The sequence below is a fragment of the Protopterus annectens genome, chromosome 5.part0, assembly GCF_019279795.1.
Source record: "Protopterus annectens isolate FY-2018-M chromosome 5.part0, PAN1.0, whole genome shotgun sequence".
Lineage (NCBI taxonomy): Eukaryota > Metazoa > Chordata > Ceratodontiformes > Protopteridae > Protopterus > Protopterus annectens.
The window spans coordinates 1,378,388,831-1,378,405,088 of NC_056735.1; positions in this window are offsets into that span (position 1 = coordinate 1,378,388,831).

A 16,258-nucleotide genomic window follows, 5' to 3' on the forward strand; every position below is an offset into this window, starting at 1 on the left:
TATTTGAGTTTATAAATTCTAGGAACCGTTGGGCAAGGGTGTTGGGGCTTGAGTAGTGCTCCCAGTCTGTGTTTGGGTAGTTAAAGTCACCCAATATAATGGTGTTTGGAGAGACCTTCATATTCTCCAGTGTCTTCAGGAAAGCTGAGTGGGGTTCCTGAGTTTGGGAGGGTGGTCTGTAGCAGGCTACAAACTGGAAGGCAGTTTTGCCCACTGTTAGTTGCACGTGGATGGTCTCAGATGCTTCGTGCAGTGCCACTAGCCTGGAGGTATGGGTATCTTTGATGAATATGGATACTCCCCCTCCTCTTATGGTTCGGTCTGAGTTTTGGGGCTGAAAAGCATGGTATGAGGTATAGCCTGGTAGTGCTGGGGTGCTCTCGGGAGCCTTGAACCAGGTTTCTGTTACTATCCTCCAAAAAAAGGAAGCCAATCTGGTGTTCCCCTGCCATAAACAAACTCTACAACAGAAGAAAGAAACTGTTGCAAAAAAGAGTAAAATCCCATGATTGGAGAAACTCCCTGGTCAGCCTCAGTAAGAAGCTGAGATCCCTCATAAAATCCTCGAAAGCTAGTTATGAAAATAAAATCACCACTGACTCTAAAGACAACCACAAAGCATTCTATAGCTATGTCAAGAATCTCAATGGCAACACTCAGATCTGCTCTGAGTTACAGCACAATGGCACTAAAAATACAGAACCAACTGATATTGCCAACATCCTAGCAGATAGGTTCAGTGCTAACTTTACCCCCCTGTCATCCCCTAAAGGGCCCATCTCTATACCAGAAGAATGCAAAGTTCCTGTAATCACGGCTGCACAGGTAAAAAAACACACTATCCAAAGCCAAGAACACAGCATCCATGGGACCTGACAACATCACAGGCTGTGTTCTACATCAAATATAGAACAAACTGGCACCCCACCTAAGTACCATGTTCAATCATAGCCTCACCTCAGGCTATGTACCCACTGAATGGTGCACAGCGACGGTTATCCCACTCCCCAAAGGGGGAGCCACCACAGACCCCGGAAACTACCGCCTCATTAACTTAACGAGCCTGGTCTGCAAGGCTATGGAGCATATCATCATGGAACTTATAAACAATGACATTGGTAATCTCCAAACTCAGGACCCCACCCAGTTCAGGTTTGTAAAAGGTAGATCATGTCTCCTAAACCTGATAGACTTCTTTGAAGCAGTCATCAAAGCCGTAGAAGAGGGTAAGGTGGTTCACACAGCCTACCTAGATCTCGCCAAGGCTTTCGACACCATCCTCCACTCTGGAATTATAGATAAACTCACTAAACTAGGTATAAATCCCTATGTCATAAGATGGGTTGCCAACTGGCTCACTGACAGAACCCACACTGTGAAAGTAGCAGACTCCAAATCCAACTTCAGACCAGTGACAAGTGGAGTACCACAGGGTTCAGTACTGGGTCCTCTCCTGTTTGGTATCTACTTCTCTGAAGTACAGGCTAACACAGAAGGTCTTTGGCTAACGAAGTTTGCAGATGACTGCAAACTAGGAGCCATAATCAAAACTCTAAAAGATGTGGACATCCTACAAAATGCCTCCCTGAGACAGATGCTTGGTGTCAAAGCCATGGCCTCAAGCTCAGTGCCAAAAAGTGCACTGTCATCCCTTTTGGTAAAAACTCTGTACCCATGAACTACCACATAGGCGGTAGTCTACTTAACACCGAAAGTGTGATGAGACCTTGGGACACAGGTGGACAGTAGTCTCTCCTTTGATAATCACATCGCCACAGTAGTCAGGAAATCCTTCTACATGGCACACCTCATCACAAAAGGTTTCTCATCCAGAAAAAAAAGAGGTCATTGTTCCCCTCTACTCATCACTCATTAGACCCATTATAGAGTACAATGCCCCTTTTGGTATGTACCTCACAAGACATCTACAACAACTGGAAAGGCCACAGAAATACCTCACAAAGAGGATTACCAGCCTCAAACAGATGCCCTACACACAGTCTCAAAAAACTGCAGCTTTACTCTGTCGCATATCGCCTACTCAATGGCGATATCTGCCTAACACACAAAGCTATGTCAAACCCTGAGCTTTTAGACATGCTCCACTTAAAGAAATCCCAATCCATATGAGCTACACATTCTAGGGACCTAAACCTTGTCACCACAATAAACAGAACATGCTGGAGGGATAGATTCCTGTCCCAGAGACTTCCCATACTCTGGAACAAACTACCTATCTATATCAAACAAAGCTCCTCATTAGCACTCTTCAAGAAAAATCGTGATGATTGGATGGGAGATTGGAAATTCACCCTGGGGATCACTTCTGTGGCGCTGCTCGACAGTGGCACAGGAAAATAATTTTCTTGGGTGGCGAAAGCCAGGGTACCATTTGGGTAGGCTTATATAGATCCTAGGGCTAATAGCCTAGTACCTACCTATGAAGCTATAATTACAGGGGTACTTTTACTAAGGCATTAAAAATTAATTGCTGCAACCAAAATCTTATGCCATTGATAACACTATATTTTCTGTGTATGTATGTATGTATGTATGCATGTATGTAACACAATCTACGTTTATATTCATGTGGTTTGAAAATAACAGCCTCTTCGTTTGTTACTGACAGACTTGGAAATTCTAGGCATTCTTGAATGTCTATACATTTCAGATATGATACATATCTAATAATGCAGATCGCAATTTACAGACCTATTAATCACGTCTGTACATCGGTTACATGATAGCATCACATAACAGTGTTGTTTAGTTCAGAGAAGTGACAAAACCTAAAAACATGCACAGACGCAGTACTGTCATCCTAGAAGATTTAGCAGGACATGAATGAGCAATAACATTTACATAAGGCCTGCCAGTACACTTCTGGAATACCCAAACCATACAAACACACCCCAGCCCTGAATGATAAACATTCTACTCACACAGAATGTATTGTCTAGACAGCTAGACTGCAGATATCATGCCAGTGACACAACAGTGTTCCCACTCACCTCTGTTGACTGCTCTCATTGCTGTGACTGCATATCTCATGCCAGTGACAGAACAGTGTTCCCACTCGTTATGTCACCTCTGGTGATTGCTCTCATTGCTATGCACTGATAAGTGCTACAGTGCGACACCCTATACCTGAATGCATCAACTGAAAACAAGGACATGTTTTCTCAGTCCAAGGATAGGACTGCCATCACCTTGTCAAATGTCCGCAACAGTACACACAAGATATGGTCAGTGTGTTGATGTCACATTTTAGGTCAATGCAAATGTCTGACATAATGCTGAGGGTCAGTTAAACATTAAAGAGTAATGTAGCCATAATGAGTTATTATGGAGTACAATAATAATATGCCAGGTAGTGTAACATTCATACTCTGTATACATAGTTTCCTGTCAAATCACTTTCCCAACAATACAAACAGTTATGCTGTTATCTTACAATGTGGAATTATACTTTTAGTACATCTGGGTGCTGACTATACTGCATCACATTACTGTACTGTCCTTGTCTTCCACTCTGTTATCCACACCCTCAATTGTGTAACTACCTCTAAATGTAATCAATAATGTGTTCTGAGCAGATATATATATATATATATATATATATATATATATATATATATATATATATATATATATATATATATATATAATGTATGTGTGTGTTGTCTTTAACTTTATATGCATGTGTGTGTGTGTGCAATGAATAATCATCAATGAACTTGTTAAAAACAAAACTTTGAACAAACTCATTGGTGATTCTCATTCTCACCACCTAAATCATCTAAAATAGTAATGACAAAAGTAAAACATGATTAGTCACTCAGTTTGTACCTGCATATTTACATGTGCCCTATGTATCTCAATATTTAATTCAACACACATACATATGTGTATGAATACATGCATGCATATATTGCAATCTTTATGCTTTTTTGCCTGAGTAATGTGCATGGATATGCCTAGGTGTATGCATGCACATAAGCAATTTATTCACATAGGTATACATCTTATAATTAACAGACATGGTTGATAACTAGCATCCATAGTCACACATACCAAAATAAAATATTTTCATGTTCACCCACAACTATGGTGCTTATGAAAGTATATATTAATGACCACACAAATTCATACTCGTGATTATTCTACAAATATCTCTGAAGTGGATATGCCCTGCATGCATACCTCTCCACTATAGAGATTTTTGCCTCTTATTTTTGTCCTATTTGGCAAAATTGTGCTTTTTTGACAAATCACTGAGGACTGTAGTCAGAAAATAATGACAAGACACTTGAATTTCAGACTTTATACCCTGCAGGAGAACCATGCTAATGCAAAACCTGTTCTATCAATTTAAGGTTGTAAAAGCAATATTTAAAAAAATGTCCCTATTTTAGTGCCTTTGTCCCTCCATTATTTATGGTTTTCTCCAGATTTCTTGCTCTAAGAGGTTGTGAGGTATGCCTGCATGATAGCACTTACTGCAAAGTTTAGCATTACACAGTGCTATTTTTAATTTCTGAATACCCGCGTACTGTGTTTTATGTCCTGTAAGAGTAGCAACAATGTACACAGATTACATGGTACCTGTAAGCAAACATTTAATTGTGCATTTTAATAAAAAAGTAAAACAAACAGATTTGTACTGTACTCTCTAAGGTACCCTAACAAACTTAATCTCTGTATGAAATCATTTAATTTATACCCATTACTCAACTTTGTGCTTGTTTGTTTACCTATTAATTTCAGTTTGGTTACCAAGAAAGTGGATTGGCTGACAGACTCTTTTTAGACACAACCTGACCTCCATGGTACAAGACACAAACAGAAAATGGAAAATAGAATAAAGTATTCTACCATTTTCTGAAAGAATGTCAAACAGTTTGGCAAAATGCAGAAGTGGAATTCAAGCACGATGATAGATAAAAAGAAATGAAGTGAGAGCAAACTATAGCTATAACGTTGAAGACCAAACTAATAAAACTGGACAGACAAACATAATGTGAGATAAGATCCAGAACATTTTGAAAAAAAAACTTGTATAAAGACATTGCACATAATACACAAATGCCACAGATATAGCCAACCTGCTGGCAGACAGGTTCAGTGAAAACTTCACCCCCCTGTCCCCCCATCAGTAAACCAGGATATCCCCAGCACCTGCCCTCTCAAAGGCAAAAAATACAGTCTCCATGGGACCCGATAACATCCCTTGCTGCATCCTGCATGATCTCAGACATGAGTTCTCATCTCCATTAGACACCCTATTCAACCAAAGCCTGAGCACCAACTTCATCCCAACTTAATGGAGGACAGCCACTGTCATCCCTCTACACAAAGGTGTAGCTTCCACTGTCCCAGGTAACTGTAGGCCCATCAGCCTAATTAGCCTGATCTGCAAGGCCATGGAATGCATCATCATGGACCTTATAAACAAGGACATTGGCAACTTCCAAAAGCTTGACCCCACACAGTTTGGTTTTGTCAAAGGGAGATCATGCCTGTTAAACTTGGTTAACTTCTTTGAAATTGTCACCAAAGACATGGACGAGGGGAAGACAGTGCACAGTGCCTACCTTGACCTCGCCAAAGCCTTTGACACTATTCCTCTCTCGAGCATAATAGATTAATGCTCCCAGCTAGGCATCAACCCGTATGTTACCAGATGGGTAGCTAACTGGCTCACTGATAGAACCCACTCAAAGTAGGGGAAGCCACCTCTAGTAGTAGACTAGTAATGAGTGGTGTACCCCAAGGATCGGTCTTGGGGCCGCTACTGATTGGGATATACTTTTCTGAGGTGCAAGCCAAAATCAGTGGTCTCTCGCTGACCATGTTTGCAGATGAATGCAAACTGGGTGCCGTCTTAAATTCCCCTAGTGATGTGAACATCCTCCAAGAGGGCCTTACCCAAACTAGTGACTGGTGCCAGAAGCATGGCCTCAAACTGAATGCCAGGAAATGCATCATTATCCTCTTTGCAGAAAATGTCATCCCTGCTAATTATCAGATTAATAACAATGTATTAATCATGTAATCTGTTGTGAAGGACGTAGGCACACAGGTTGATAGCAACCTGACTTTTGACCATAACGTTGCCTCTTTTGTACAAAAGGATTTGTACATGGCCCACCTCATAAATAATGGTGTTTCATCCAGGAACAAGGAGGTCAAAATATCCCTGTACTCCCCTTATCAGACCCATTATCAAGTACAATGTCCCCTTCGGAATGTACCTTGCCAAGCACATGCAGCAGTTGGAGCGACAACAGAGGTTCCTGATCAGGAAAATCCAGGGTCTCAAACACATATCCTATACAGATAGGCTAAAACCCCTGTCCCTCTACTCAATCTCATACAGACTGCTCAGAGGTGACCTGTGTCTGGCATACAAGGCCATTTCAGACCCAGCCTTGCTGGAGTTTTCCTGCATACCCATAAGACAAATTCCACTCGTGCAACCCACACGCAATGCCTTAACCTGGTCTGTGACATTAATAGAACTTGTTGGCAGAACAGATTTGTGTCCCAAAGACTCCCCCATCTGTGAAATAGACTCCCTCTCAATGTCAAGCAAAGTACCTCTCTAGCCCTCTTTAAAAGGAACCTGGATGACTGGAGGGGAAACAGAAAATATACCCATGGGATCTCAACTGTGCCCCTGCTGGACAGGGGAAACAGGTGTTGACTTTGAGAGAACATGGGTGAAATTCTTGGCTAGGCTTATAAGTGCCTCTGGGCCAACAGCCTAGTATCATCCTATGAACCTATAATAGAAAATGATATACATCTACAGTATGTATGTATGTATGTATGTGTGTGTGTGTGTGTGTGTGTGTGTGTGTGTGTGTGTGTGTATATATATATATATATATATATATGTGTATATGTATATATATATATATATATATATATATATATATATATATATATATATATATATATATATATATGTGTATGTATCCCGCGATCGAGTGGGCATTCGAATGATATGCGTTGAATGGGCGTGCCTTCGTTGAAGGTTGGGCGTTGGGCTTGCAACTCGACACCATAAAAACCAACTGCCAATCATTAGTGGACCGGAGTTCCGCTGTGGCGACCCCTAACCGGGAAAAGCCAAAAGAATATATATATATATATATATATATATATATATAAAATATTGTGGTAGGACTGAAAACCTACAAACTAACAAATTGTGTAGAATGTAAAATATATTCTCCAACACAAATAAATACATTTATCAAAATGTTATTCAGAACAGTTTTGGTTGCACAAAGGTGGTGAGAAATTGTGCTAATAATATCCCGCTAACTTTGATGCTGAAATTAAATTAAATTACATTGAAAAATAAATACGCACATTGGACACAAAGTACAGGGATGAAATAGAATCAAACAATGACCTGAAAACACTTTGGCATGAAATTACAGTATCATTGTACTTGTTATTCATCAAGTCATTAAAGTATGAGGAGATTCCTCAAGATTGGAGATGTGCATGTGTGCAACCCATATGTAAGGGATAGTGGAACAGCACAAACCCAGAGTCAGAGACTCATAACTTAAGACTGGAGACGTGCACTTGTTCAACCCATGTTTAAGGGAGAGAGAAATAGGACAAACCCAGAGTCACAGACAGCCATAATGTAAGATTGGAGACATGCACTTGTTCCATCCATACTGAAGGGAAACAAGAACAGGACAAACTCAAAGTCACAGAGTCCAATAACTTAAGATTGGAGACATTCATTTGTTCAACCCATATTAAGGGACAGGGGAACAGGACAAACCTAGCATCACAGACACCCATAACTTAAGATTGGAGACATGCCCAGGCTCAACGCATATTTAAGGACAGGGTAACAGGACAAACCCAGAGTCACACAGACCCATAACTTAAGATTGGAGACATGCACTTGTCCAGCCCTTATTTCAGGGACAGGGGAAATGGACAGATGCAGAGTCACAAAGACCCACAACTTTACTTTATTTTTGTAGAAAAACAATGGAAAAGGTTATTTGCATAATGTATCATCAGAATTGAGAAGACTAGCCCCCGGATTCACTATATTTCCATGCAGGACTAGCTTAGTCCTGTACGGAAGTGGACATTTAGGAGCAGGATGGCAGTGAGCCAGGCATATTAATGAAGGCATGCTGCCTGCGCTCCTAAACGAACAAGGAGCATGTACGAGTGCAGGGGGTGTGTCTGAGAGCAGCAAGAACAGCAGTTGCGCACTGAGCAGCATCGGGCAGCGCCGCCTAAACAGGTTTAAACTATTCCAGGCTCCACAAAGTCTGCTCTTCACTTTGTCCCTTAGAACTGTTCAAACTCTCAAAGTAATCACTCTATTCTCTTTCCAAAGCCCTGCACTTGCTCAGCTCTTATAAGGAAACACTAACTAAAGCACTACACCCTCCTTGACTTCTCATAAGTATTAGGCTCCCAATTGGTCCTTCCTAATCAAGTGAAAAATCAGTTCCCTTCCCTAATCTGATCAGTAAAAAAACAGTTCCCTATACTAATCTGGTATGTCCAAGGGTCAGTTTCAAGGTTACTCTCCAGTCCAGCTGGTGAATCTGGGAATTTTGAGGCAATGCTACAATTGCCTTATGTACACAGACAACCCTCTCCTCCTTCCAACAAACTCTAATACATGTGAGAGATGCAGTTACACAGCCAAACTGGAGGCAGAGCTCTCTCAACCCAAGACTGGCACAGTCAGTCAGGAGGAAAAGGTAACCACCCACACCACAAATCCAGTCTCACACAGACCTATTGCATCTGCATACCCAACACATAAACACACACAAACATACTTGGAGGCTCTAAATAAAAATCTGCCTAAACAGCAAAGACCTCCTAAGCAGATATCAAAGCAACAGCCACCCCTCAACAATACCCACGAATCACATATCTCACAAAATCAGTGTGCCTCAGTCACAGCCCTTAAGGCCAAACAACACACCAAATACACTTGTTATAGGGGACTCTATTGTCCGGCACACTGACGTCCAGCTCACCCGACTGAACAAGGAGAAGGTCACTGTAAGCTGCCTGTCGGGTGCCAGGATCCGCCACATAACGCAAGCACTCGGGTCACTCCAAAGCAAGTACAAGTATGACTCCATCATTGTCCATGCTGGTGTGAATGACCTGAAATGTACCTCCCTGGACTACATGAAAAGAGACCTAGAGGAGCTCTCTGACCATGTAGCCCAGGCTGGTATGACCCTGACCTTGAGTAGCATCTTGCCCTCACCAAGAATGATGCCACAGTATAAAGACAAAATGATCAGTTTCAACAATTGGCTAAAGTATTGGTGTCATTCAAACGGGATCCAGTGTCTGTCAGCCTGGGATGACATGCTCGACAAGCCACGTTGCTTCACTAGGGACGGCTTGCACCTGTCACCCTTAGGCTTTTGTATACTGGCCAAGGCTCTTGCCACCCCCATAGTGCCTTTTTTAGGCAAGGCTCAAAGGACAAACCCACCTCCATAGACAACCCAAGGATAAAAAAACTAAAAGTAATGCTACTCAATGCCAGAAGTCTAAACCTCAAGATGCACGCACTCGATAGCACCTGCTCCTGAGAGCACCCCAACACTACCAGGTTATAACTCATACCATGCGTTTCGGCCCCAAAACTCGGACCGAAGCACAAAAGGAGGGGGAGTATCTATATTCATCAAAGATACCTACACCTCCACGTTAGTGGCACTGCACGAAGCATCGGAAACCATCCATGTGCAACTAACAGCGGGCAAAACTGCCTTTCAGTTTGTAGCCTGCTACAGAACACCCTCCCTATTACAGGAACCTCACTTGGCATTCCTGAGAACACTGGAGAATATGAAGGTCTCTCCAAACACTATGTTATTGGGTGACGTCAACTACCCAAACATTGACTGGGAAAACTACTCAAGCCCAAACACCCTCGCCCAGTGGTTCCTTGAATTTATAAACTCTAACACAATGGAACAGCTGGTGACCACTCCAAGAGGGAACAACATATTGGACCTGGTCATCACCAACATGGGGACTCTATGTTCCACACCAGAGGTAAACCCCTCATTGGTAAGATCAGACCATAAATAAATTTCCCTGGACATCCATATCCCGTCCCCACCCCCAGCCAAGGAAATCACTGTAAAGAATTTCTCAAAAGCCAACTTTGCACTTCTCAAGACTGAGGTGGAATCCTTCAAAGCCCCTGGGCCAGAGGATAATACAGCCCAATCCGCAGAATCCTTTACAAATGCATTCTATGAGCACCTGCAGGAATGCATGGATTGTGCTATGCCAAATAAAACCAAGACTCACTCCTCCAAAAACAGGAGACCGGTCTGGTGGACCCCGGCCATAAATAAGCTATACAACAGAAGGAGGAAGCTACTACATGACAGAGCAAAATCCCAAAAAGGGAAGGCATCTCTGATCAGTATTAGCAAGAAACTTTGATCCCTCATAAAATCATCAAAGGCCAGTTTCAAAAGAAAAATTGCCCTAGACACTAAAGATAATCACAAGGCCTTCTTTAGTTATGTCAGGAACATGGGCGGAAACTCCCAGATATGCTCTGAATAGTTGCATAATGGTACAAAATATACCGAACCTACAGACAAAGCCATCATCATGGCAGACAGATTCAGCGCAAACCCCCCCCTTCCCCCCCCCAAAGGAGCAAATGCCTATCCCAACTGAATGTAACCTCCCTGACATCACAGATGCACAGGTGAAAGCTGCCCTCTCCAAAGCAAAAAACACAGCATCTATGGGACCGGACGGTGTCCCAGGCTGCGTCTTACATGTGCTCCAAGAAGAACTGAACCCTCACATTAAGTCACTGTTCAAACTTAGCCTTACTACAGGATATGTACCCAAAGAATGGCGTACAGCTACAGTGGTCCCACTCCACAAAGGTGGTGCCACAACGGACCCCGGAAACTATCACCCCATAAGCCTGACTAGTCTGGTCTGTAAAGCTATGGAGCGTATTATCATGGAACTCATAAACAAAGACAATGGGAGCCTCCAGACACTGGACCCTACCCAATTCAGCTTTAAGGGCAGATCTTGCCTCTTAAACCTAGTTGATTTCTTTGAAACAGTTACCAAAGCCATAGATGAGGGCAAGGTAGTCCACACAGCCTACCTGGACCTCGCAAAAGCCTTCGACACAATACCCCACTCGGGCATCATAAATAAGCTTACCAGCTTAAATATCAACCCCTGTATCACAAGATGGGTTGCAAACCGGCTCAGAGATAGAACCCACATGGTCAGAATCACAGGTGCTATGTCCAAATCCAAACCAGTTACAAGAGGCATCCCACAGGGCTCAGTTCTGGGACCTCTCTTGTTCGGTATATACTTCTCTGAGGTTCAGGCTAACACGGAGGGATTATGGCTGACCAAGTTCGCAGATGACTGCAAACTGGGGGCCATAATCGAATCTCCAGCTGATGCAAGCATCCTCCAAAAGGGTCTCACAGAGATGGATGCTTGGTGCCAGAGCCACGGCCTCAAGCTAAATGCTAAAAAGTGCATAGTCATCCCCTTTGGGAAAAACAAGGTGCCCACAAATTACCACATAGGTGGTAATCCATTAAATAAGGAAGAAGTAATTAGAGATTTGGGGACCAACATAGATAGTAATCTCTCCTTTGATAATCACGTTGCCAAAGTGGTTAGAAAGGCCTTCTATATAGCCCACCTTATCATGAAAGGGTTCACATCTAGATCAAGAGAGGTCATTGTGCCCCTCTACTCGTCACTCATCAGGCCCATAATTGAATACAATGCCCCTTTTGGGATGTACCTTACCCAACACCTGCAGCAACTGGAGAGACCCCAAAAGTACCTCACCAAGAGGATCATGGGCTACAAACAGATGTCCTATGCAGCTCGACTAAAGAAACTCCATCTCTACTCAGTTGCTTACCGCCTACTCAGAGGCGATCTATGCCTGACATACAAAGCCATGTCAAACCCAGAATTAATGGACATGCTCCACCTCAAAAAAATCCAAGTCCCTTAGAGCTACATGCTCCAGGGACCTAAACCTCAGCAGAAAAATAAATAGGACATGCTGGAGGGACAGATTCATTTCCCAGAGGCTCCCCTCACTCTGGAATAGAATCCCAATTCATGTTAGACATAGCCCCTTGCTGACCCTCTTCAAGCGAAATCTGGATGCGTGGATGGGAAATCGCAAATTCACCCCTGGGATCTCTTCTGTGTCCCTGCTATACAGAGGCACAGTAAACTAATCTTAAAAGGGTACCTTCTGTGACCTACTTTACAGAGGCACAGTAGGCTAATCTAATAGGGAGGCAGAAGCCAAATACACTCTGGCTAGGCTTATAAATGCCCTAGGGCAGATAGCCTAGTATCTACCTATGAACCTATAAGAATGAGTGAGACCGCTCATAGGTGCTCACATACCGCCAGCAACATCCCCCCAAGTTTATAAGAGCAATAGTTAATATATAAAATATAAACAAGCTTCTTTTTTAATCAAACAGATAGAAAAAATCAGCTTAAATGACACACTAGGATAACAATCAAGATATATGCAAATGAAGCAGTACTGTAATAGTGTAGTGGGCAGAGCATTCACCTTATGAGCAGTCATTCCCGGTTCGAGTCCCACACCAGTACATTCCATTTTCCATGTCAAATCACTTTATGAACAATATTTTTTGTTGCATAACCTACTAAATAACATGTATTTGTGAACTGGAGTACTGCATTAAATGCAGATGTGAGGTGTCATTGTCATAATGTTGTGTAAAATCCACAGATAATCACAAGTGCCTCATACAGTATATGTACACATGAGTCAGGTATATAAATCGAAGGTACAATGTGTAATGAATGATAAATCTATAGAGTTTCCAAATCCACCACCATCCAAAAAAAAACATTTTACATTACTGTCTAAATTCGTGAGGTGGTAAGCGGGAGAAAGCACTATTAAGCAAGAGTAAGCATATTTAAGCAGTAGTAAGCAGGTTTAAGCCCGTTAGTGTGGGGGTAAGCAATGCTCACACAGGTTAAGCAATGTTAAAGCTAACTCTCTGTAAGCATATTTAACCTGAGGTTAGTATTGCTTATCATTGCGCAAATCCGCTTACAATTGCTTAAAAGTGCCTTAATCACTCTGTATGCAACAGCCACTGTTCTGGCCTGAAACAAAATAAACAGCCTTTGTGGGTCTTGAAACCAGGACCTTGTACACTATAGTCACAATAGTTAACTACTAAGCCATCACAACAGTACTTAGTATTGAGGTATCACCAGACAGATCCTCACTATAGGAAAATCAAACTGAACATGTGAAAGGAATCAATATACAATTTTATGTTGTATAACCTACTGCATAACATAAATATGTGAACTGGAGTACTGCATTAAGCCCAGATGTGAGGTGTCATTGTAATAAAGTGTTGAAATCCCCTAATAAACACAAGGACCCCATACAGTGTATGTACACATGAATCATGGATACCAAACACATATATAACAGGTAATGAATAATAAATCAATGCCAAAAAGCAAATAGTATGCAAATTAAAAATTAAGCAACACTAAGCATTGCACAGCCCAACTTACTAGGCGTAAGCAATGTGTAGGCCAGCTAACTCGGTTTTCCCATTGGTATACTCCTTTAGGCAATGCCAACCTCGGGTTAGCAGGTTTGCCCATAGCTTATCATTTTCAAAATTGTCCAATCACAGCAAAGAGCGGGAAATCGGCCCTATTTAAACCCAATAGGTGGGAATACATCTCATAACTGGTTGCGGCTTCCTCCTGTAGGCACTATGAATGGTATGGGAGAGGGTGGGTGCTTTTGGTCACAGCGCTGGGGCATCCAGGAGTTCAGAGTCATGGCAGGACTCCTTGTGAAAGAACATGACCAGAGACTGCTGCAGGGCCAGTACCAGGGTTGCAAATACAAAGCGGAAGCCTAGGACCATCTCGCCCATGACCTGACCAGTGCCACTGGCATACCCCGAACTGGTGAGTAGGTCAGGCATGACTATGCCAACCTGAAGTGGAGAAAAGGGGATCTTTTGGATCAGTGAATCCAAGAGGCTAAGAGGACGGGGGATGTCCCAGCCATGTGTATCGGTCCACTAGCTGTTTAATAATTGCCAGTTCATGTATATGATGGATAGATGTGGCTAAATATTCCTCTTAAGTCTTTCACAGTGGCAGATGAGTGGGTTGCGAACCAGGAAACCCATGCCTGTAGTTTGCAGCAGTTGCTCTTGCATGTACTGTCATAGGAAATAAATCTAGACGTAGTAGTAAGTTACTTGCCTGTATAAAACCCGTATTGTTTAAGGCATGTACTGTATACAGCAGATGAATATGGCAGGTACAGTCTCATATAGGTTGTATGTAATTAAAAGCATAATAGCCTGACAATAAAGGTCTAACTGCTTCACTGCATGTGTTTACTCTGGTATCATATGGTAATGTAGAGTTGCAATCTCTTAATAGTACTGTTGTATTAAGCACTGTTATCCACGCTGTGCTCCATAAATAAAATGTGTAGGAATGTCTGTATATGACTGTTGTAATCACAAGAGGTCACATAGTACAACTGAGAGAGACTTATACAGAAAACAGTGAAAAAACAGACAACATAATCCAAATAGCACACTCAACTGAGACGTGAACTGTTGTATTTTTAGCGCACACAGCCATGGTTCAAATCCTGGGAGTGGTAGTAGGCTGTATACAGAATCATACCCCACAACTGTACAGATATGTCCAGAATGTTCAGTAAATTGGCCCATATCTGCTACCTGTCACCCTGTCCCTCCTGTCAAATCAGTGGGATGATCCCAGACATTTAGGCAGCAAATAAAACAGGGTTTATTACATCAAGCTTTCGAGTTGAAACTCTTTTTCAAGAAAGAGAGTTTCAGCTCGAAAGCTTAATGTAATAAACCCTGTTTTATATGGATGGTTGTGCTGTGCCTTTTGTTACGGCATTTAATTTTGTGTTGGTTCACCAGTACGTCTAGCTATACTACACCTGTTTCTTGGACTTTGTTAGGCAGCAAATAGGAAATAAAACTGATTGCTAGACATCTATAAGAACAAACCTGTCACTCTAGCCACTCCCCAAAATTTTATGAGAGTAATAAGCCAAGTATGTTACATCTCCATCCCCATGTTGTGAAGCTGTGACCAGAGTGTGTGCAGTAAGTAGCACAGTGAGACGTATGTGCATAATACTAATGTGGAATCTGGTAATGTGTGCGGCAACATTCAGGTAGTGCTAACAAACATTGCCCCACAGGTCTGTACGATACGAAAACTGTGCCTAGAAATAAAATATTGATATCCTGTACTGGTGCTGCTTACTCTGGTATTGTATGGCATTATTAGTGTTGCAGTTGCTCTGAATAATAAGGTATTACTCAGTACTGTGACCCACACTGTGCTACATAGTAAACTGTGTAGGAAATCCTGTATAACAGTGTAGCAATTACAAGGTCCGATTGTAAAACCATAGGAGATTATAGACAGAAATCAGAGAAAAGATACACACCAATATCTATATAGCACACTCAACTGTGATGGACACTGTTTTATTTTTAGCAGACACAGCCATGGTTAGAATCCTGGGAGTGGTAGTAAGCGGTGTGCAGAATCATACCCCACAAGTGTACAGAATTGTCCAGAATGCCCATTAAATTGGCCCATATCTGCTGGCTGTTACCCTGTCCCCCTGGCATATCAGTGTGCTAATCTTTGACATGTAGGCAACATTTCATGTTATATAACTGACTGTCAGGCCTGCACGTATTTGGAAAATGTCAATGAAAATAAACCTGTCATTTAAAAAATCACCAAAGGTTTAAGAGGACAATAGTCAAAATATGTCCCGGTTCACCTGCATTTGGTCAAGACATGTCCAGAGTGTGTACAATAAGAGATGGGCAGGTATGTGCATAACATCAACCTGGAATATGGGAATATGTGTAGAAACAGTTCAGTAGTGTTAACAAACAATACCTCCACAAGTGTACCAGGTAAGAGGTGTATACTGCAGGTAAAACTCAGTTCATGTATATAATTGTCTACATCCATACCACTGCCCAAAGTAAGGCCATAGGGTAGTGTAGTAAAACCTGTAAGGTACAGATCATAGCAATGACTAGGAAAGTAATGAAAACTACAGGAATATACCAGTTAATTCACATCTTTCTCC